The 24,645-nt window shown below is 44.8% G+C and overlaps 1 long non-coding RNA gene across 1 annotated transcript; it reads left to right on the top strand.

Moving 5' to 3' along the window:
* Positions 1–1,596: 1,596 nt before the first annotated feature.
* LOC122915963 lies at positions 1,597–18,609 on the top strand. The gene is made up of 3 exons (XR_006386113.1): positions 1,597–1,789; positions 11,800–11,917; positions 18,360–18,609. It is a non-coding gene; the product is annotated as an uncharacterized LOC122915963 (long non-coding RNA).
* Positions 18,610–24,645: the final 6,036 nt, after the last annotated feature.

Here is a 24,645-nt window from a genome sequence, read left to right as displayed (position 1 = left end):
GCAGGATTTTACTTTTGGAAATAATGAATGTTTCCACAGGGACCAGTGCTGTTTTAATTCTAGACAGGTCGTTTTATAGTCACGCAGAAAGAGAGACCGTGGCATTTTCTCTGAAGCTCCCTCCGTCTTTCTTTTGGGTTCTTACGACCTGTTCTGCGTCAGGCACTTTGCCTATGGTCACACCAACAGCAGCATCCAGTTCAAAGTAGGGGAAAAACAATCTTAACAATGCAAGAATTTCCAAAAGTCCAAACATCCTTGGCCAGGACGCTCCCACAAATGGAAATGGTGTCAGATCTGCATCATAATCGATCCTCCAGATTTCCATCCGCAAAAGAAGGATGTGGTCAATAAGAACAAACAACACCAGGGGCCATAGAGAAGCCTTTTTGCAAACTTTCCCCCCGGCCTCCGCCCACAAAAGTTTAGCAACTGACATCAGTTTCGCCGTAATCCCTCAAGATACCATCACCTTGAGGTTTACGAAATGTTTCGGAGAGCAGTGGACAAGCACATCTGTGCGATTTTTCCCCTCGGAGATGTGAACGGCTGATAACGATCCACCCTCGTGGGTTTTTTCCCATAATTTTTTGAATTTTCAAAAAGCCAAACCATTCTTAGAGTCACAGCTTTTTTTACCTCTGCCCTCCCAAACACAAGCTGGGGTTTGCGGGGTTGGGGGGGAGATGGGGGAAGGGAGAAAAAGAGAGGGAAAATGAAAGAGAAGAAAGAAAAAATTTGATACAGATAAAAGAAATTAAGGGAGCCATAAAGTCTGTGCTTTATTTTAACTGGGCTGGTGGGTCCCGCTGTGCTGCCTATAATCCAGCTGGAGGAGGGGCTCCTGCTGGGTGGCTAATTAAAACAATTATAAATACAAAGAAGGTATCAATGGCATTCCAAGACTCAAACAAAGAGATCAAGCATTGAAGATTTAAGTTGTCAATGGCCAGTCTCTCTTTAAGGAGCGTGAGTGTCCCCGAGCCTCGACACCTCCTCTCTGGACTGACTTGGGTCTGGTGACGCGGGACGCTTCCTTCTTGCAGGTTTATAGACATCAAAATAGATCAGTGATGGAGTTAGGGGAGATACATTCATAGGCTGGAAAACTCTGGGTTATCCTGGCATGTCAGGATAGTGGGTCTGAATTTAAAAATAAAATCCTCTGTGGGGAAGGGGAAGTGGGGAACGACCCTTGACCTTCCTTTTGCAATCGATATTTTCAAAAACAAAACAGAAAAGCTCTTGAGACCTTTTTACTCCAAAGTGATAAGAAGAGTCAGTGCAGAGTGTGATCCCTGTTTTAGAAGCAGGGCAGACAGTCCAAGGATTGTTAAGCAATTAGCAAGGGTGCTTGGATCCCTGCTGAATGTGTTTTATAAAAGCGATCTGAAGAATTCAATTAATTCTCCAACAAAAATGGACATGTTTCTCAATGTAGTCGCCAGTTTCCCCTCCCCCCTCCTCCCTTTCTGGCTTTTGTAGATGGAACCTTGAAAGGAACACCCAGAAGTAAGATAACCTGGAACGAAATAAATTCGTTCCCTGATTATAGTCAAGATTCTTCAAAGGCATGAAACTGAAAGGCGCAGGCAAGGCAGTACCCAGGCAAAAGCCATGCACATTCTAGAAAACATCCAGCACACTCCCCGAGGAAGAGGATTCCAGATCGTCTTCTGCACACGCCTTGCCCCTTTTTCTCCACCTGTCCTCGCTCAGAGCTTGCTGCGTCCCTGGAACGTCTCAGCACCGCAATCCGAGTGAGCACAAGGGATCGCCGCGGTCCCAGGTGAGTCTCTAGGGAAGAGTGGTCCCTCTGCTCTCAGGAGGGAGATGGAGCCAGTGTGCCCCCCCACCCCGAGCACTGGGGCCCGTCTGCTGGCCTACAGGAGCAGGAGCCCGAAAGCTCCAACGCGCCAAGGCTGACCCTTAAAAGGAGCAACTCTTGTTTGTGCCTAGAAAGAAAGTAACTGGTGTCATAGGTGAAAGCCAAGGGGAGGAAGGCGGTTAAAATGGCGGGCGCTAGGGGGCGCCCGGGTGGCTCAGCGGGTTAAGCCTCTGTCTTCAGCTGAGGTCATGATCTCAGGGTCCTGGGATCGAGCCCCGTGTTGGGCTCTCTGCCCAGCAGGGAGCCTACTTCCCTCTCTCCCTGCCTGCCTCTCTGCCTAGTTGTGATCTCTCTGTCAAATAAATAAATAACATCTTAAAAAAAAAAAACAGGTGGGGGGCGCTAATAGACCTCAATGGGGGGGTAGGAGCCCCAGAGACATTCCTTCCTTTCCCCCTCCTGCTTTCTCAGCTTCCCTGCTCCCTCTCCCTCCTCTCCCCCAGCCCCTGCTCCCCCTCTCCCCTCATTTTGTCTCCCGTTGCAAGGGGATTGAGTCTGTCTTCTTTGGGAGTATCAATGGCTTCCCACTCTTTGACTTTGTGTTCTCTTCCCTACTGAGTCACTGGAAGCTACATCTCATTCTCATTCCTGGTGGTGAAACGGTACCACGACAATCACTAAAAAGGTCGAAAGGACTGAATGGACACCTTGGCCCCAAACCTTTACAACACAGGATGGTGATGACTTAAAAGCATGTTTGTTGTTTTACGTATTTTTAGATGACCATGTAACCAGAGTATTAATACACATCACAGAATCTCCTCTAGTTATGAAGGTCCAGTCCAGACCTTTTCTTGATGTGAACAAACTCCAGAGCGAAAGCAAAAGTGTGACAACTGTACCTGATGCCAACAGAGGGCGATACATTCAGGCTCTGTCTCTTTCTTTTTTAAGAGTTTGTGTGTGTGTGTTTTTTAAGATTTTATTTATTTATTTATTTAACAGACAGAGATCACAAGTAGGCAGAGAGGCAGGCAGAGAGAGAGGAGGAAGCAGGCTCCCTGGCGAGCAGAGAGCCGGATGCAGGGCTTGATCCCAAGACCCTGGGATCATGACCTGAGCTGAAGGCAAAGGCTTTAACTCATTGAGCCATCCTGGGGCTCCAGGCTCTGTCTCTTAAGTCTGGTCAAAATTCGTAGGTAAGGCAACATTGAACCTCAGATGTGCTCAAGGATCAGAGCCCAGCAAACCAGCAGATCTCAGCCCCGGCTCACAAAGTCATAAATCAGCCGAAACAAATTTCAAATAGATCACTGAATACTCCTCCAATGACAAGTGCGTTCCTGACGACCAAGCCAAAGCCTGCGTAAAGCCACCGAGAGTCAGAAAACCATCAACAACGAGAATTTCCATATGAGTGCACGTGGCCGGGTGGGTGGTCTGCGGTTGGTCCTGTGATCGTATTCAAATGAGTAACAAAAATAACTCACAATTATTTATCCTAGGTTGTGTTAGTGTCTGGTAAGGATTACAGATGCCATTTCTTCTGTGGCTTCCATTTCGGTAAAATTATGAAATATGCATGTAACAGCCAAGGGTTCTTTTTTTAAACATATTTTTGAAGATTTCTTTACTTATTTGAGAGAGACTGAGAGCATGAGCGGGAGGAGAGCAGGAGAAGGAGAGAGAATCTCAAGCCCGACTCGCCGTGGAGTGCAGAGCTCGGGACCCTGAAACCAAAAGTTGGTGTTTAGCGGCTTCGCTGAGCCACCCACGCATCCGCTTTTTAAAAACTTTGAAGTCCTCTCTCCACCCAGTGTGGGGCTTGAACTCACAACCCCGAGATCAAGAGGCGTTGATCTGACTGGTTCAGCCAGGAGCCCCTGGAGTCAAGGTTTTACATAATTTATGTCCTATTGACCAAAGGTTGGCAAAATGTTTGTAAAGAGCCAGAGAGAGTTTTGCCTGTTTGTTTATTATAAAGGACTTACTTATTTGAGAGAGGCAGTCCACGGAGCCCAAGCAGGGAGGGGGGTGGAGGGAGAGGGAGAAGCAGGCTCCCTGCTGAGCAGGGATCTCCCCTCCCCGCCCCCATCCTCCCAACATGGGGCTCTATCCCAGGACCCTGAGATCATGACCTGAGCCCGATGAAAAAAGACACTTAACTGACTGAGCCACCCAGGTGCCCCCAGAGCGTGTTTTAGGCTTTACGGTCTCTCATACATATTTTTAAGCTTTTATTTAAATTCAATTAATATATAGTATATTATTAGTTTCAGAGGGAGAATTTAGTGATTTATCAATCGCATATGACACCCGGCGCTCATTCCATCACGTGCCTCCTTCATGCCCATCCCCCAGGGACCCCATCCCCCTGCCCACCTCCCCTCCAGCCACCCTCAGTTGGTTTCCTAGAGTTAAGAGTCCCTTATGGTCTATCTCCCCCTCTGATTCTGTCTTGTTTTATTTTTCCCTCCCTTCCCTGATGCTCTTCTGTTTTGTTTCTTAAGTTCCACATATGGGTAAAATCATGTAATTGTCTTTCTCTGACTTATTTCACTTAGCATCATACCCTCTAGTTCCGCCAATGTTCTTGCGAACGGTATCATATATTCTTTCTTGTTTTACAAATCTTTAACATATTGTTATTAGCCATTATGGACAAAATACAGCTAACTAGAGCCGTTAGGCTTTCAGAACTAAAATCCTCTCATCGGTTGACTCCTGCTATTGATGATAATGATCTAAAAGATGAAAAAAAAATACAACCATACTTAAAGGATAAAATATTTGAGCATACGTTCACTGAAACATTAAATGTTAAAAAACAATACAGGGGCACCTGCAGGGCTCAGTGGGTTAAGCCTCTGCCTTTGGCTCAGTTCATGATCTCGGGGTCCTAGGATCGAGCCCCACATCAGGCTCTCTGCTCAGCGGGGAGCCTGCTTCCTCCTCTCTCTCTGCCTGTCTCTTTGCCTACTTGTGATCTTTGTCAAATAAATAAACAAAATCTTAAAAAAACACGTACTTCATACATATTTAAAAATACTTTTTGCCTAAGATATCCAAAATTATTGAAGATAGGAAGTTAAAATACAAATGATAATTGGTATCAAGCTTCACATCAAAATTATTTAAACTGAAATGTGCCTATATACGTTTTAGCTAAATCCCCCTAAATACGTTATAAAAATAAAACTACTTTCAAGTCCAGCACTCCCTTTTCATCTAGATGCCGATGTGGAGAATCTAAGGGGCGCCTGGGTGGCTCAGTTGGTTGAGCGTCTGGGTTGGGCTCTAGTCATCATCCCAGGGTCCTGGGATCGAGCCCCAGGTCGGGGCTCCACGCTCAGCAGGGAGTCTGTTTCTCCCTCTCCCTCTGTCTGTAGCTCCCCCTGCTTGTGTGCTCTCTGTCAAATAAATAGAACCTTAAACAAAGAGAGAGAGAGAATCTAAGCATATTCAACAAGACCAATATCTAAGTGGACTCAAGAGTGTTATGAGTTGCTGAGTATTGTGGGATGCTCCTTACCCAGTCCTGTGGCCTGGGTAAGCCCATGGCACGACGTGTTGAGACTATGAGAAATTGTCCAGGGAAGCCCTGGTGCTGCCGGGGAGACCCGGTGCACCCGTATCCGCAGTCTACGGAGCCGCCACAGTGAGTGCCCCGTCCTTTTTCTTTCCCGGTGGCTCGGAGTGCTGAGATCCTCCCTACCCCACGCAGGTCCTGCTGGCCCCGCAGGACGGAGTCTGCCTTCTGTGCACAGTGGCGCAAGGACACGGCTGCAGCACGCAGGGGCCAGTGCCTGTGCTTTGCAGAGGACCAGAGATGTGCAGGAGTGCTTCCCTGAGGTCTAAGGGTGTTAGCCACAAGAGCGGATGTGTCGTGCCACAGGTGGCCCCGTGCCACCCCTGGGGACCAGCGCTGAGGGCCAGATTGGCCCATGATGTTTAACAAATGTTTTGTCTGGGTAGTTTACAGTCAGAGCCACCATGGCAAGGCATCGAGGGCAGGGGCCCCTCTCCGTTAAGTCTAACGGGAGACCCAGGGCTGGATTCAACAAACAAGTAACTCAAGTGGAAAGACACAGGGCTGCTGACACTTGGTGGTGGAAACCAGGAGATGACAGGAAGTGGACTGCGGGCATCTGGCAAGCCCATGCCTTGTCCGGAGGGAACTGCCCACCATCTGCCAGCACCGATGGCAAACCTGGAGGAAGGTGGCCCCAGGGTTTGCTGGGCTGTCCGATTTCTCAAGAGAGTGCCAGATCTGGGGTTTTCATGCGCAAGAATAGATATTGATAGGTAATTAAAAAAAAGGGGGGGCCCACCTTTGAGCTAGATTGGTTCCCGAAGCTGCCGGTGATCTGCCCTCTGGTCTCCTGTACTTTGCCATAGTTTGTGTTTATTTTTGAGCATTTATGATCATTAATTCCTCACTTTGGATAAATTCTAAAGAAATGGCAGAGTCAAAATTGTGGAGGAGAGGGAGGAGATGCAGAACAGGGTCAGGAAAGAAAGTGATGGGCACATGGGGTCCCCTGTATTCAGTCCCTTAGACTCAGCAGAACATGGACCCAGCAATGTCCTGCTTCTTCTTCTTCTTCTTCTTCTTTTTTTTTTTTAAGATTTTATTCATTTATTTGACAGAGAGTTCACAAGTAATCAGAGAAGCAGGCAGAGGGGCCGGGGAGGGGGTGGGGAGCAGGCTCTCTGCTGAGCAGAGAGCCCAATGCGGGGCTCAATCCCAGGACCCTGAGATCATGACCTGAGCCGAAGGCAGAGGCTTAACCCACTGAGCCACCCAGGCGCCCCCAATATTTTCTAAGAAGAGAAGCCACCGCAACCCAAAGAGTTCATCTGCTTTTGGCTCTGCCGCTAATGTAAGAGAGTTGTTTTTGTTTTTGTTTTTGTTTTCGTTTGTTTTTTAGAGAGAGCTGCATTACACTTCCAGCTTATTTTCAGTAATAGGAGAGTGGTGCTGAATGTGAACCTGGAACATGGAAGGGAGGAGAGATCTGAGAAGAGTATTTTCAGGACGTGCGAAGATTCAGGACATAGGGTCACATGTTGGGGCTCCCGGCACGGGAATTGGGGAGGGGGAGAGGAAAAGGGAAGGTAGCAAGTTGTATGTTTCAGTATTTTGGAGCACAAGTGAGATGCCGAGCACCCATGATTAAGAGGTTAGACTGTGGGGCACCAGGGTCGCTCAGAGGGTTAAGCCTTTGCCTTCAGCTCAAGTCATGATCTCAGGGTCCTGGGATCAAGCCCCACACTGGGCTCTCTGCTCAGCGGGAAGCCTGCTTCCCCCTCTCTCTCTGCCTGCCTGCTTGAAATCTCTATCTCTGAGTCAAATAAATAACTAAAGTCTTTAAAAAAAAAAAAAAAAAAGAGGTTAGGCTGACATAAGTTCAAACCCTGGCTTTAGCATTTGCAAACTGGAAAAGTTGCTTTTCCCTCCGAGCTTCTGTTTCATTGTTGGTAAGAGGGTGATAATGATGGCCAACCTCAGGGGGCTGCTCTGGGTTGTAAATGAGTGAATCAAAGCCAAGATCTAGTACACAGTCCGCAGCAAGGGCATGTGGGCGAATGGTTGGGGTTAGTGATGAGAATTTGGGAGTCAGCTCAGAAAGGTGGATGGCTGACATCCACAGAGGACCCCTTGGAAGACACAGTACGTAAGTATTTGGGGAGCATCTCTGGGGGAGTAGAGGAAGGATGTGGAGTCCTCCGAGGGATCAGGGAAGGAACAGTCAGGTAGGACAAAGGCCACGAGATGGTTAAGGGCAAGCCCCTGTGTGAAAATAAACTAGAGACTTATCGCACATCAGTCCTGAGTGAGAATCGGTTGGGCTAGAAGCTCCATAATCTTTAGGTTACCTAAGAATCACCTAGGAGAGGGGAGATGTTTCGAATGCAGATTCCCAGAAAGACTGGCTGGGTAGTTCTGGGCTGGGGCCTGGGGACCCACAGGGATTCCAACCCCAGACAGGCGACTAGCCATACCTGGAGGGACACCATGTGAAGACTGAGAACGCGGCCCAGGAGAGGAGCAGAGCGGCCACCATCCTTTCAAGGCAGGTAATTAGGGCACACACACCCTCCTCCACCCATGCACTGAACAAAGTACAGTCTCCTAGGGAAAATGGGTTGCTTTCAGCAGGTTGCTTGGCGAGTGAAGGGAGGGATGGTGGCTGGCAGTGGTTTTTTTCTCCTTTGTATGTGTAATGGCAAGGAGATTTGAATATCTGTGGCCCTGGGTTGTCACGGGAGAATTAAACTGGTTGATCTTCACGTATTAAACCAGCCTTGCATTCCTGGAATGCTCCAGCTTGGTTACAAGGGATAGTGGGAAAGAGACACATGGACCAGCCCTCAGTCTCAGGTTCTTTGCTCCCTTTCCTCTCTCCAGACTTCAGGCATGCATGACCTTTTCGGCATAAACAACCCAACAGCTTCCTAAGACTTGGAAATACATACCGGGTCTTCTGGAGCATGATCTTCAAACTGTTTTTCTCTTCTGCCATCTAAAATAATTCTTTAAAAAGTATATACTCCTCCCCCCACAAAAAAGTGTATACTCCCATAAATGTTGTGAAGTTGGTATCTACAATGATTTTACATATTTAAATAGTTTAAAAGGATTCTGGGGCATGGTAATTATTCATTACATGATTTATTTAAATGTATTTAAAGTAGCCTGAATATTATATATCCTGGATCTCCATGGTCCATCCATTTAAGTAATATACAATATTATTATATAATATGTATAAATAATATAAGTTATATATATTTATTAACAAAATAAGCTGTTCTTTAAAAGTTGAGATTCCATGTTATTACTGAAGGAGTTTTTCCCCTAAAACTTGTATTTCAATTGCATTTCTCCATGGGATTTTATAGTCATGCAATAATTATTTTGGGGGGCAGTGCCTGGGTGGCTCAGTCATTAAGCATCTGCCTTTACCTCTGGCCATGATCCCAGCGTCCTGGGAACAAGGCCAGCTTCAGGCTCCCTGCTCAGCAGGAAGCCTGCTTCTCCCTCTCCAGCTCCCCTGTGCTTGTGTTCCCTTTCTCGCTACCTTTCTCTGTCATAAATTAAAAAAAAATCTTTAAAAAATTATTTTTTGGCTTCGATGTCTTATATTGATCACCCTTCAACCTTCTTAGCAAAAAAATGTATACATAAATTTAAAAAACCTTTTTAACTTCCTTTGGTTGATCTGAGTTACTATTATAATGATTATTTTAATGTAACTGATGAAATGATTATTTTTATGCAATTGATGCAAACGAGGAGAGGATATTATAAAATCAGAATGACTGAAGGTTGCTAGTTGCAGAAGCTGGGTCATGGGTAAAGAGGGGAGCATTGTGATCTTCACTCCTCTCTATGGGTCTGAAATTGTTCATAATAAAATGCTTAAAAACATGGTGGACAATAAGTATGTAATAAATTCTTAATTTTTTTGGCAATTATATATATATATATATATATATATATATATATATATATATACACACACACATTTTAAAGAATCTTATTTATTTATTTGTTGGAGAGAGAGCAAGCGAGCGGGCACATAAGCAGGCAGAGAGGCAGGCAAGGAGAGAGAAGCAGGCTCCCTGCTGAGCAAGAAGCCCGATGTGGGACTCGATCCCAGGACCCTGGGATCATGACTCGAGCCGAAGGCAGCGGCTTATACGACTGAGCCACCCAGGTGTCCCTGGCAATAGTATTTTAACAGGATGGCTGTCACTTAGATGTTCTCTTTGGTGCCAGTCAAGAAGCAGACCACTATTGCCAGGTTCTTGTGTATCTTTCCAGTGATACTGGATGAACACATGAAAAGTACTCATCTGTACTCCTTTGATATGTAAATATAGCATAGAGTATGTACTTATGTGCCCTATTTTTTTGCTTATGTATTTTTGCATATGAGCGCATCATGCAATATATGTGTACACACACATTCTTGTTCCACATTTTAAAATGTCTTCAGAAAATTCTGTGGCTCCAAAGAACCACAGTTACTTAGATAGACTCCCTCCGTGGGGGTGGGGAGGGCACTGAACTCGTTTCTAGTCTTTTGCTTTTATCATCAGTGCCCCATGAATAATGTCCACAAAATGTTGTTCTGCTCATCTCTGAGTTTATCTTAGAAAACACACACACACACACACACACACACACACACACACACACACAGTTTTTAAGACCAGTCTTGATAGAAAAATGCCTCCTGGGGATAGCCTATGAAATACCTTTTGTGGATTTAAACACAAAAGTGATCAGAAGTGATCCTCTTGGCTTTCAGAGGAGATCGTTAAACGCCCTCCCTGCTTTTCGAATTCGAGTGAGCCAACATCAATGACCTAATACAAATCTCACTTCTCATTATGTGTCAAATATACAAGCACAGCTGATTGCTCCTTTTTCTGAAATGATAGGGAAAGGGAAGATAGCGTGGACTGAGGATTTACGAGGTGTGGGAACACTATGCTTGGAGATGCGTTACCTGAGACCCATCACAGATCCCTCACCAGACCCCCACGGTGTGGACACCGCTTAAATATAAGAAAGCTGGGGCGCTGGTGTGGCTCAGTCAGTTAAACCTCTGATTCTTGGTTTCAGCTCAGGTCATGGTCTCAGGGCCCTGAGATGGAGCCCGGTGTCCATCCAGAGCTCTGTCTCAGCAGGGAGTCTGCACAAGATTCTCCCTCTCCCACAGGGCTCCTGAGTGGCTCAGTGGGTTAAGTGGCTGCCTTCCATGATCTCAGGGTGGTTGAGCCCCACCTCAGGCTCCCTGCTCAGTGAGGAGCCTGCTTCTCCCTCTCCCAAGGCCTGGCATTCTGTGTGCTTGTGCTCTGTCAAATAAATAAAATCTTAAAAAAAAAAAAAAGAAAAAATTCTCTCTCTTCCTCTGCTTCCTGCCCACCCCTCCACTCCCCAGACTCTCCCTCTCTCTCTCTCAAGAAAAAAAAAAAAAAAAGAAAGAAAGAAAAAGAAAAATAAGGCTCTGAGAGGTTAAGTCACTCGCCCAAGGTCACACAGCTGGTAAATTGGTGGGGGGAGGGGGAGGGAGAAAGAGCTTCTTCCCAGGTCAGTTTGATTTCAGGAATTCCTCCGCCGTCTCTGGAGCCCAACAGCATCTACCCAGGCCACCCAAGCCAACACTTCCACACGTCTTTTCTCTTGAAGTGCAGTTGGCTTACAATATTGTATGAGTTTTAGCAGTGCAACATAGTGATTCAATGCTTACGTCCATTACGAAGTCATCTCCAGGATAAATCTAGCTGCCATGTGTTGCCACACCAAGTTATTACAATATTATTATTTATTTTACTCTTTCAACGTTTTTATTTATTTGCGAGAGAGAGAGAGAGAGAGAGAGAGAATGAGAGATCATGAGCAGTGCGGGGGGGGGGGGGGGGGGGGGGGGGGGGGGGAGGGGGTGGGTGGTGGGGGTGGGCGTGTGGGGGAGGAGGGGCAGAGGGAGGGGGAGAAGCACACTCCCCCCTGAGCAGGGAGCCCCACAGGCTCCATCCCAGGACCCCAGGATCTTGACCCTGAGATTAAGGCAGATGCTTAGCCGACTGAGCCACCCAGGTGCCCCCCCAATATTATTAACTGTATCGCCTATGCTGTACATTGCATCTCTGTCTTACCTTAGAACTGGAAGCTTGTACCTTCTAGTTGTCTTACATGCTTCGAAAACTACCTTTAGATTCACGGGAAATTGCAGACAGGACAGAGAGTTGTAGGTGTGGCTCACCCAGTGTCTCCTGATTAACAAACCAAGAGACTCACATTGGCACACCCCCACTAACTAAACTAGACATTTTCTTGTATTTTACCAGTTTTCCTCCTAATATTCCCCTCCCCCCTTTTTTTTGTTTTGGGATCTAGAATACCACGTTGCTTGTAGGATTTTCTATGCCTCATACTTCTTTCTTTTCTGTCTCAGCTCCCCTGCTGCTTCTGGAGAGAGAACGATTAGGGAATGTTGAAGTCCAGCCCAGGGCCCTAGGGACAGTGCCGGACTCGCAACATGGAGTCAGTCACGACGTGCCGTGATTTATCAGGTTTGGACTGATTTATTAAGGTTCTGGCTGTAGAAGAAACCAGAAGGGTGCAGGGCTCTGGGATATCAGGTGTGCTAATGAACGTCCTCTAAAGCCGGCGGAGCACATCAGCACGTTGTCACCTTGTCTGCCAGGCGCTGGCGGAAGTGGGAGATTTGTTCCTAACACCAGGTCATTTCCTCCCTTCCCGGTCTGACCTCCCGGCACTTTCAGCACCAGCCCCGCAGACGCCGCGAGCCAAGTCACTTAGTGACATCTTAAGGCGAGGCAAAGAACTGACACGGTGTGCGGTCCTTAAACTCACAGGGGACCCTCCATATCCAGAGATCCTGTCCTTGGAGGGCTTGCCATGTGGAAAAACGACGAGTCTAGATTTTAAATGGATATTTGAATATACTTCATAAAGACTATATATTTGCTATGCAATTTTACCCAATCCCCATGATTATGTAGTACTTACTATCCATAAGTTTTTATAACTGTGACGAAGGTGGTCATTCATTTATTCATTTAACAAATGTTTACTGAATACCTACTATCTTTATTTATTTATTTATTTATTTATTTATTTATTTATTTTAATACCTACTATCTTCTAGGCACTGTTTTAGGGCTTAGGTATAAGGAATAAATGTTAGAGTCCTAACCCCTTCCCTGAAAGCATATATATGGATATAGGAAGCCGATCGCTAAACAATCGACAGTCAACAGGTAAGTGAAATATTAGTCAATTGTGCTAAGTGCTACTTTCAGTTAGTTAAGTATTTGAGCACCTTTGTGTGATAGGCACAGTTCTAAATCCTGAAGATGGGAGAGGGAACAAGATAGCGCCAAAGCTTTAAGAAGACAAATTCTAATAAAAGGGAGGGGCCCTTAAATAAAGGCATTGGGGAAGGTATCTTCAAGACTGTGTCCTTTAATCTGGGATCTAATAGACAGAAAGAGCTAGACTTGGGCAAAGGGAGGAAAGATTATTCCAAGCAAATGGGGCAGCATGTGCAAAGGTCCTGTGGTAGAAAAGAGGTTGGTAGATTTGAAGAACTGAGAGGAACACGGTGGAGTATGTAGTGAGCAAGGGGAGAAGGCAGCCACAGTGTGGAGTGAATTTTTGCTCATCAGAAGTTGGAAGCCACTAGGCTAAATTGTCTGTTGCCCTTTGGACATTTCCTAGAATCCTCTTCCCTATGGGTTCCAGGTTAGAGACTGCCAGTGGGAGGCATTGTAAGTAAGTTGGCCTGCAGAGTAAGACAGGATTGCTGAAGACAGCCGCAGGCATGGGATCAGGGGTGAGGGTGGGGTGGAAGAGGCTGAGGCAGCTTCCTGGAGAACTTCGTATTAACTGTGGAACTACCTACTGAAAGCTTTCTAAGAGTTCATAGTGCCTTTGGAAAGGTTTTGAAACCACCCGTGAAGGCAGGCCAAATCCACCTCATTGCCCATTTTGTAAATCAGATTTCACTGGAACACGGCCATGTTCATTTATTTGTACTGTGTTTATATCTGCTTTTGTGCTATAATGGGCAAATCAAAAATAGTGACTTTCTGGTCCTTTGTTACAAAAAAAGCTTGTCAACCCTGCACCAAGATGTGGCAGGCTAGTATTGTTGGTGGGTGGCCATGAGCAAGGCTTCAGTTCCCCATGCTCAAATATGTAGTGATTTCTGTTGTCTCAACCTGACCTTGACATCCACCCAGGTTTTATGCAAAGGGATGATAAGGTCCAAATTATGTTCTAAGATTACGCTTCTTCCACCATGGTGGGTGAATGGGAGAAAGGCAAGGCTGGGGGTAGGGGACCCAGAAAGAGGGGATTATTCCGATGACATGTGATGGCTTACCAGGGAGATAGCCGTTGGGAAGGGAGACAGGACGGGGTGGGAGGGATGGAGGGAAGATGCAGGATACAGTTTTGGAGACACCCAGTAGCAAAAGGCACCCTAGTGCCCAGACTCATTTCAAATACCCTTTTCCAATAAAAGAAAACCTGTGGGTTTTTTTTTTTTTTTTTTTTAAAGAAATGGCTGATTCTACTGCTGGGGCAGGAAATGTACAAGATGAACCTGGACCATCTTGTGAGGCCAGGAAGGAAGTGCTTAAAAAATGATGGGGGTGTTTTGAAAGGACACAGGAGCCAACATGAAGACCTCCCAATGGCCAAAATCTAGATCAAATGAGCAACCAAGTACGTCATGAGAGCAGTAACCGATTCAAGTCGACAGCTGAATACGTAAATGGGGGGAAAGGACAGTACTTCCTTACAGAAAGTCCGTATAATAAATGTGAAAGTAGGGGCGCCTGGGTGGCTCAGTGGGTTAAAGCCTCTGCCAGGGTCCTGGGATCGAGCCCCGCATCGGGCTCTCTGCTCAGCAGGGAGCCTGCTTCCTCCTCTCTCTGCCTGCCTCTCTGCCTACTTATAATCTCTGTCTGTCAAATAAATAAATAAATAAAATTAAAAAAAAAAGTGAAAGTAACGACAGAATTTGAAAAATTGTCATTTGGCAAACAACATAGGAATAATCGTGGTGACCACAGAGCATCGATGGATGCTAAAGTGTGGGGCAGGTTGGGGGTGGTGAAGGGAAACTGATAGCATCTAAGAATCTCCCCACAAGGTCCTTATTAAGGACAAAGGGGAAGAAGGTAACCTTAGAGTGGGCAGACCTTACGGACATGGCCTTAAGACTGCAGTGTAGCAAGTTTGTAGATTATGGGGACTGGATCCTCAGATCTCATGTTTTTTAGCCCTTGTCAACACATGGCATCACCAACTGTAAAAGGTTTGCCAGTCGGATGGTTGGCAACTGTCTTACCATGCCATTTTCCTGAGTCAGGCTCGGACCAGCCGCTTGCCTACAGTACTGACCACACATCTGTCCCTGTTGGTCGTCTGTCCACAGCCTTTGGCACATTTTTTCCCTAGTGGGTTGTCTTTTTCCTACTGATTTGAAAGGGCGTTTTCTGGATTCTGGATCTGTCATTTGTCTAACACAGTTGGGAAATAGTTCGCCTGGTATCCTGCTTGTCTTTTAACTTTGCTATGTGCCTTATTATTACTACTACTTGGTATTTCGAATCTGGAGATGTCCAGTGGCTTTGATGGCTTCTGCGTCCTTTAAATGTATTTTTTAGGCCTTGTTATGTAATTAAAATTTTTGAGGGGGGTACAAAGGAAGAGGGAGAGTAAGAATCTTAAGCAGGCTCCACGCTTAGCACAGAGACCAACAGGGGTTGGGGGTAGGGGAGGGACTTGCTCTCACAGCCTTGATATCATGACCTGAGCTGAAGCCAAGAGTCAGATGTTTAACTGACTGAGCCACTCAGATGCTCCCAGGCTTTGTTATGTAATCAGTGGGGATTTTCTTTTGTAACTGAAATAGGGAATCCAGGGGCGTCTGGTGGCTCAGTGGGTTAAAGCCTTTGCCTTCAGCTCAGGTCATGATCCCAGGGTTCTGGGATCAAGCCCCACATCAGGCTCTCTGCTCAGCAGGGAGCCTGCTTCCCCGTTCTCTCTGCCTGCTTCTCTGCCTATTTGTGGTCTCTGTCAAACAAATAAATAAAATCTTAAAAAAAAAATAGTCAATTCTACCAACCACATTTATTGAATTGTCCCTCATCTTTTTCTTTTTAAATTATATGTAAGATTGAAATCTTCTACAAATTATATAGTAATTTTATAATAAAATATCCTTACTTGAAAGAAATAAAATCCTATATCAAGTACTCTCTCTCTCTCGTTTCTCTGTCTCACAAACTGCCAGGCACACGCTAGGTGCTTAATAAATATTGTGGAACTGGGGTGCCTGGGTGGCTCAGTGGGTTAAAGCCTCTGCCTTTGGCTCGGGTCATGATCCCAGGATCTTGGGATCGAGCCCTGAGCAGAGAGCCTGCTTCCTTCTCTCTCTCTCTGCCTGCCTCTTCCCCTACTTGTGATGTCTGTCTGTCAAATAAATAAATAACTCTTTAAAAATAAATAAATAAATAAATAAATATTGCGGAACTGAAGGCATCCACTTTTGTTTTCTATTTAACATTGTTATGAATGGTACCCTCTTCGTGTTAGCTATGGCACCATTATGGGCATTTGGGGGTAAGATCATAATCTTTTGTTTTCTTAGTGTTTAGTTTTTCCACGAGGTTTTACAGAATCTCATTCTATGGCTGTAAGACCAGTGATGCTGGGGACCAGGAGTCTCAGTTTTAAAAATGACATCAACAAACCACATATAATCTTCAGGCCCTCTTACGTCCTTTTTCATCGCTGGATTATTCACATCACACATTCTCAGCTATTTTTAAACTGAGCTACTTTGCAGCGACCTTGACTCTTTTCCCGAAAAATTAGACGGAGTCATAGAAATGACTGCATGAGCAGCCCCTAAGAGAGACTAGATAAGTATTTCTCCTCCCTTCTTTGTAAAGACGCTGACTTGAGGGGCTTGCTGGTGTTAGAGTCCCTCTTCCCTCCCCCAAGGCTCCCATTCATCTTCTGACGTAAGGAGCTTTGTCAACGGCTGCACATTTCCGATTTGTAAGTTGCCCTCAGAGTTACTGAAAATCCGGCACAGCTGTACATTTACTTTATGGTAGCCCCTGCCCCCATACCCTTTCCTTGATCAGTGCTTTGTCCAGCTATCAAAAATTACATTTAAATACAGGAGTGGAAACTGTCTCTGAGGCTATTAGCAATGAGAGCTAATCAATTGGAAATGGCTCCCTGCTGGACAATTTTCCAGCCGAGTCATCACCAAAACCCAACTCTGCTGGCAGCTTTTGGTCATCATGAACATCACCGTCCAATTAGAAGTTACATTCCAATGACTTATATACAAGCAATATTTCATATTGATTAAGCCAATCAAGACACATGGGGAAAATTCCCAACATGGGGGCAAAAAGTCTGGGTTCCTAATAATTTCCCTTTTTGCTGGTGACTAGAATCATATGCTAAATAAGGTGATGAAATTACAAAAGATTGTATGTCTCTACAGTGTTCATTCTGCTGTCGGATTAAGTGATGGATACATTTTCTATTTGTGTATTGATACCTGGTCATCAAGATACTCATAATCCTTTTTTTTTTTGTCATTCTTTTATTTACTGTACTACCTATCACTTTACGTAAAAATATGACCATGAATGGATTCTTTTTTTTATTTTAAGATTTTATTTATTTATTTGACAGAGGTCACAAGTAGGCAGAGAGGCAGGCAGAGAGAGAGGGGGAGGCAGGCTCCCTGCTGAGCAGAGAACCCAGTGTGGGGCTCGATCCCAGAACCCTGGGATCATGACCTGAGCCAAAGGCAGAGGCTTTAGCCTACCAGGTGCTCCGCCATGTATGGATCCTTAAAAGCTCCTCTACTAACGCCATTAAAAGTTACTAATGAAATAATGATAAACGGCTTATATAAATTAGTACGGTACTTTGCAAAATAATACCCAATTTTGGAGCAGGGGAAGTAAACTTGGCCTCTCAGTATTGTTAATGAGTATAAACTGGTTCAGCCTTTGTGGAAAGCAATTTGGCAACATTTAGCCTTAAATGTTAATAACATTTGACCCAGTAATTCAATTTCTGGGAATCTTATCTGGAGAAAATAATTCTATATCGGAAAGAGCTTTATGCGTTAAGATGATAAATACAGCATTCTTTTTCTTTCTTTCTTTGTTTCTTAAGATTTTATTTATATATTTGAGAGAGAGAGAGAGAGAGAACACAAGCAGGGGAGAGTGATAGGCAGAGGAGGAAGCAGGCTCCCCGCTGAGCAGGGAGCCCGATGCGGGGCTCCATCCCAGGACTCTGGGATCATGACCTGAGCTGAAGGCAGACGCTTAACTGACTGAGCCTCCCAGCACCGCCAGCATCATTTCCAATTATTAAAAATTCGAAGCCTGAATGTTCAACAAGGATGTAATGAAAAGTAACCTATATTTGTAAGCAGGATATAATAACACGGGGGAAATGTTACATTTTAAAGAAAGGAATAGAAGCATTTCAAATTGTGCATATGGTAATACATTCGGCAATGATGTAAAAACATACCAAGCACATCAAAATGCTACAGAAATAGAGCAAAAATGTCAGGAAATGTTGCCTGTGAATTTAGGACTAAAGGTGATTTTGTTTTCTGTATTATTCTGCATTTTCTGAATCTTCTACAAGCATGAATTTAACTTAGATAATGAAAATGATCACATTGCAAGAGGTTAAAAATGAACATGTTAAAATTTAAACATTTAAAATTTAACATTCAAATATTTAAAAACTTAACATTTCCTTCTCACGTGAAATCTCACTAATAAATTGTGTTGTCCCTTGTACAATATTCCCTGTTTAAAATATTCTTTAGAAATATTTAATCAGAGGAAAGCACAAGAGCGGGAGGTAAGTTACAAACAGTGAATAGACACACTCTGTGACAGAAAATCTTTTTTTTTTGGACAGAATCGAGGTCAGCTGCTGAAATGGCCACTGTACGGAGTAAACTTCTATTTTATCCTGAAGTTAGAATCTCAGAGAATAACAAAGAAACCCACGAAGATGATCGATTCTTCTAGGCTCACATTTGGAGAGATTAGATTCTGCACAATTCACAAACTGCCTTATAAAGAACGTTTCCCATTTGTTGTCCAAGCTCTCCAGAGACTGGCAGGAAAGGAGGTTAAAAATGTCCAAAAGTGGGTGGCGAGGGGTGGGGAGACACAGGTGCAGAGGCACCACAGAGAAGCAAAATACGAGAAGGGAGGTGTTCGTAGGACTCTTAAATTCCAAAGGATTTTACATGTTTAAATTAATGTATTGTATATATTTACAACACGGACATCAAAGTGAATAAGTGAGAATGTGGGAGATAAACTTAAAAGCCATTTTTGTTATTTATGTAGTCCTTGCTTGTTGTAAAAAGCCTAACAGAAGGCTATTAAAGTAATAAAATCTCCCCTCTTCTCACACCTGCTTCACTGACCAGAGACAACCACCATTCAAGTTATTTTGTATCCTTTGAGGCAAGAGGCGCACACAGAATTTCTCTCTTGAAGGCTACAGGGACTACTGTACAGAGAGCTCTGCAACTTGCTGTTTGCTTACTTAATAAAACTGACCTTCAACCATTATCCACATCAGCACACAGGGGTCAAAACCACAGCTTTTGAAGAGTGGGGGAAGAAAAGAGAACGCACAAGGGCTCGTGTGTCAGCCACTGCATGGCTGTGTTATGATTTTGCCTGCGCTCATGGAAGTTTTGGCTGGATGCTGCTAACTGGGCCTATGGACAATGTCACTTCAACTGGCTTGATACACATTCATTTGCACATGTAACCAAATTCATTCCATGGGAGAAACTCCTACAAGGAACATCTCTGGGTCAAGGGGAGTCACCTTTTCTGTTTTCTTTTTTTAAGATTTTGTTTATTCATTTGACAGGCAGCGATCACAAGTAGGCAGAGAGGCAGATAGAGAGAGAGGAGGAAGCAGGCTCCCGCTGAGCAGAGAGCCTGATGCAGGGCTCGATCCCCAGACCCTGGGATCATGACCTGAGCCGAAGGCAGAGGCCTTAACCCACTGAGCCACCCAGGCACCCCTCGCCTTTTCTATGTATGGCTACATTCCTCTTCCGGTGAGTCTCCCTCTAGCAGAGCACAAGACTCTCTTGACCCATGTCTGGCTGTGGAATTGAGTTTTGTCTGTGATACACAGACGATTTCCATTCTATTGAGTCCCCATATTAACAAGGGACAGGCATCTTTCATTTGGCCAAAGAGAAGAGGATAAAGGGCAAGATGTGTATACGTTTATTCAAGTCTGAGCACTGGAAATTACTACTGACAAAATAGATAAAATACAAACGTAATAGAATTAATTCCAAAGTCACACAAAAATGATTTACGGAAACTCTTGCACAGCCTAGTAGGCGTGGGTAAAGAACTATCTGCAGTTATTAACCACTCATTTACAAATACCAATTATAATTAGCTAGCTCACGATCTGGGGCTTATTATTATGTGCCAGACACCCTCCCTGCTCTTTACACAAATTTATTTAATCTTTGTGACAATTCTGTGAGGTCGGCGCTATGATTATCTTCATTCCGTAGATTAAAAAAAAAGGAGGCACAGAAGTCTCAAGTAAGATGACCAAGGTCATGCAGCTAATACAAAGAAAAAGCCAGAATTCAAAGCAGGCATCCTGACTTCTGCCTCTGGGCTCTAAACCACCATGCTATATTTGAAGTTCACATTCAGGAAATAAGGATGCACTTGACAGTTCTCCACGAAGCTTTTCACTGTAGCATTTCCAACAGGGAAAGTTCCTTACCTGCCTTTCGGTTGCAGGTGCTCCAATATCAAGAAACTAACAATGGCTAGAATATAGGTTTTTCATTTTTATTTTGCTTTTCAACATTTTCCCTGATGACCACATACGGCGGGGTCGTAAGAAAACAAAGTTGCTTAAAAACATCGACAGTTCTTGAGGACAGAACACTTTCCGTAGCAGAAAGTAGTTCATCTTTCAAATGCCTAATCTACCCTCCCCACCAACGGCCACCTGGCATCAAGAAGGTTTCAGGACACCAGACCACAAAACCTCGTAGGCACCAGAGGCAGAGTTTCAAAATTCCTGATTATAACATGTCACAGCGGCGTTTCACATACTTGGCATACAAATCTGGAAGATACTGCGCACCCAGAGAATTTAGTGTTTCTTTCTTTTTCTTTTTTTTAAAGATCTTATTTATTCTGAAGAGAGAAAGATCACAAGCCACAAGCAGGAGGGAGGGGTAGAGGGAGAAGCAGGCTCCCCGCCGAGCAGGGAGCCCCATGTGGGACTCAATTCCAGGATCTGGGACCATAATCCGAGCCAAAGGCAGATGCTTAGCCGACTGGGCCACCCAGGTGCCTGACAATTTAGTATTGACTTGAGCATCCTAGTGTCTGTATCCCTGGTGGAGGGGTACGACGTGGGCAAAACAACCTTACACACAAACCCTAAAAGCAGAATCTGACAAGAGCTATTGTCTGCTTTGGGAAGGGAAAAGAAAGAGGAAGCCCTTCCAGTCCCGCAGGATTAGGAGATGGCATCTGAAACAGGCTTTCAAGGATGGTAAGAATTCCAATAGAGAATGTGAAGACCAGGCTAATAAGCACCGCCCAGGGGTTGCTGGTACTCTCCTCGGATGCTTTTGTCTGTTTTCACTCAACGGCGCAGCAGGACACAGCACCTAAAATCCACTGTCCCTACTAGCACTTGGATGGAGCAGAAAGACCGAGAACAGCAAGGTGGTTAATACTCAGGTTTGGGTTGTGTGGGGTTCTAAGCCGGCTCCGCCACTCATAACCTTTGTGTCCTCGGGCAAGTTCTGCAGCTCCAGTAGAACTCATGTAAAATGGGGATAAAAGGAGTTTTCTGCCCCCGCACCTCATCCAGTCCTTGTGATGATTCCATGACTTCCGGTAGGTAAAGCTTATGAGAACATCCGGCATGCAGGAATCCCAAAATAAAGGCAGGCTCCTGCCAGTAGAGGGGGTGCCTACTGTTAGGGACTGGGGTAGGATGGGCAAGCCCCTTCCGTAGAGACCATGGTCTTTGATGTTCAGGACACCTGCTCCCTGCCTCTACTAGACCACTGGAACTCAAAAGCAGTCACAGACCAGGCCAATGAATGGCTGTGCTGTGTTCTTTATGGACACCCATTTGAATTTCATGTAGTTTTCCCATGTTGCAATTTTTTTTTCTTTCAACCATTAAAGAAAATCTGAAAACCATTCTTAGCTTAATGGCTGTACAAAAACAACCACTTTGTACCGTGGGTCATCAGTGGGAAATTGGGTGAACTGTGCAAGCGCTTGCTCTGTATTCTTTCTCATGATTGCAGGTGAATCTATGACGATCTCATCCACATGTTGAGATTCCAGGAAAACTATAAAAAGAGGCAGCAGGCCAGATTTAGCACATGGACTGGAGAACGCTGATCTCTGGATTAGTTTCTAGGTTCCCTGCTCTTTTCTAACAGGATTACACACCCCATGTGTGTAATGGAGCACCAATGGGATATCAGCCGATGGGATGTGAGCCGAGGCTTTATCCAGTTTTGCCATTTTTGTTGCCCTGTGCCTTGCTCCCGTGACTGGCCAGGAGGAGATCATGACCATCACTGACCCAAGGAGAATGTGGATATTCAGTGAATAGACCAGAACCCAGCCCGAAACCTGGAGCCTGGTCCAGTTAACCTAAAATTGAGCTGTTAAGACAACTACAGATGAGAAAGTAAGTGTCTGCTGAGAGTCCCTGTGTTTGGGGGATGGTGGTAGTTTGTGATGCAACATTATCTCAGCCATGGTTGATTAATACACCACCTAATGCTCTGAGCTGAGCACTGGGGCTGTGCTTTCTGGCTTGAAGGGTCTTTGTCAGGGCGTAGGTTTTTCTTGCTTCACCATAGTCTCTGTTTTCCAGATGAAGAACTACGGATTTGTAGCTTAACTAAACACATGTAGGCTTATTTTGATGGTTGACCATGCCCACTGGATATAAAAATGCAAGGAAGTCCGCAGAGGATGTGTGTCCTATTAGTTTTTGCCTAATCAAGAATAATTTTTTGATGGGGTGCCTGGGTGGCTCAGTGGGTTAAAGCCTCTGCCTTCGGCTCAGGTCATGATCCCAGAGTCCTGGGATCGAGCCCCACATCGGGCTCTCTGCTCAGCAGGGAGCCTGCTTCCTCCTCTCTCTCTGCCTGCTTCTCTGCCTGCTTATGATCTTTGTCTGTCAAATAAATAAATGAAATCTTTAAAAAAAAAAAAAAAAAAAAGAATAATTTTTTGAAACTTGAATACTTGTAGAGAAGAGGGGACATTTGGTCCAGAGATCCTCATAAGAATGGTCACAGGAAATGTGCCAGGACTTGCAGGGAATACATTTCCAAGGTGACCAGATGGCCCTTTGCAATAGCCGAGTAGTGCATGTCTGTCATGGGCGAGGCCCCCATGCAGATGGGAGAAGTAGAAAAGGAAGAGGGAATGGAGAGAGGTCATTCCCAAGACGGGAGGCCAGGATCACCACTGCTCGGGCCGTGAGGGTAGACAGGCGGCCTTCGGCACCATGCCCAGGTGCTCCCTGTGCAGGCAACGAGGAAAATCACAAGGAAATGTCTGGGACCACTACCCGTGAGTGACTAAGGACTTTTCCAGGAGCTCGATCTGTAAAGTGGGGCCAGCATCACCTATGCTGGAAAGTTGATGTATGGAATAGAGGTGTTTGAGGTTTGGAGCACCAGCTGCCAATGGTGGCTACTATAAATTACTGTTGGCGGCTAACCCAACTCAAAAACAGTCATGACGACAAATTTGAAATCAAAACTTCTAAGGAAACAAAGACACTGCTAATGATGACCACCTCTTGGAAGGGACGAAGAGGGACCCAGATGAGAGACTTCTCACAGCACATCCTGATGTTCTTCCCCCTAAACCACATGTATGTATTACTATTTTAAAATATAAACAAGACACTAAGCATGCAAGTTTCATTTACAATAAATGACTTTCCTAATTAGAAAGTTTGACACGTCATCTTTCCTAAATCAGTGAACATCTGACAACGTGAATGCACTGCATCTATCCCTTTGATGCTAGAGAAATGCTAGAGTCTTTGATTACGTGGATCCCTATACGGGATTTTGTATTTTAATGGTATTTTGTATTTTAATTGTATTTAATTGTATTTTAACTGTAATATAAAGGCAATGTTTGGCAACAGCACACATCAGAAGAAATCGTATTCAAGCATGATTTTCATTTCAAAAACAATCTAAGAAGTGAGAGCAGTTTAAAATTAAATACCATGTTTTATAAGTTTTTCTGACCGGAAGCAGTTGTAAACTACAGCTCAGGGGCCAAATCCAGCCAGCTACCTGTTATTTCATAAAACACAAACAAACAAACAAACACCCTTTCTACTGAGAACTGTAGGTCTGTATGCAGTTGTACAAAGTAAGAGAGAGATCCCTTGGACGTTCCGCTGTGGGTTTCCCATGGTAACCCCCCACTTGTTTTTGCACAATCCATGAGCTAAGAGTAGTTTTTAGATTTTCACATGCTTGGGAAAAAAATCCAAGTCTTTTGTGACGTGATAAAGAACATGAAACTCATTTCACTGTCCATAAAGATTAACTGAACACAACTATGCATTCCTTTGCTTTCTGTCCATGGCCGCCTTTCTGCTCCGGGGTCAGAGTTGAATGGTTGCGGCAGAGATGGAATGGCCCACAAAGCCCAAGATAGTTACTACCTGCTTTACAAAAAGTTTACCGACCCCTGGGCTAGAAACTGGGCGAGGGGTCAGGGAAGAAATGAGGATCTGGAATAAAGATATTTCTTCCAAAGGCTAAACATTTATCTAAAGGACATCTGTACCATGAATGCCCTCAGATACTGGTATTAAAAAGGTCTTCTTCAACTGGGGATGGGTGGACCATCGAAGAGGCAAATTGTATCTAATTTTTCTCAAAATCCAGAGATGTCTTTTTTTTTTTTTTTTAAAGATTTTATTTATTAGAGAGGGTGAGAGAGAGAGAGGGAGAGAGGGAGAGCGAGCAAGCATGGGAGGGGGCGAGGGGCAGAGAGAGTAGACTCCTTGCTGAGCAGGGAGCCGATGTGGGACTCGATCTTGGGACTTCGGGATCATGACCTGAGCTGAAAGCAGATACTTAATTAAGGCACCCAGGGGTCCCCAGAGATGT

The sequence above is a fragment of the Neovison vison genome, chromosome 8 (assembly GCF_020171115.1).
Source record: "Neovison vison isolate M4711 chromosome 8, ASM_NN_V1, whole genome shotgun sequence".
In the NCBI taxonomy this organism is placed as follows: domain Eukaryota; kingdom Metazoa; phylum Chordata; class Mammalia; order Carnivora; family Mustelidae; genus Neogale; species Neogale vison.
This window is presented reverse-complemented; position numbering and strand designations above follow the sequence as displayed.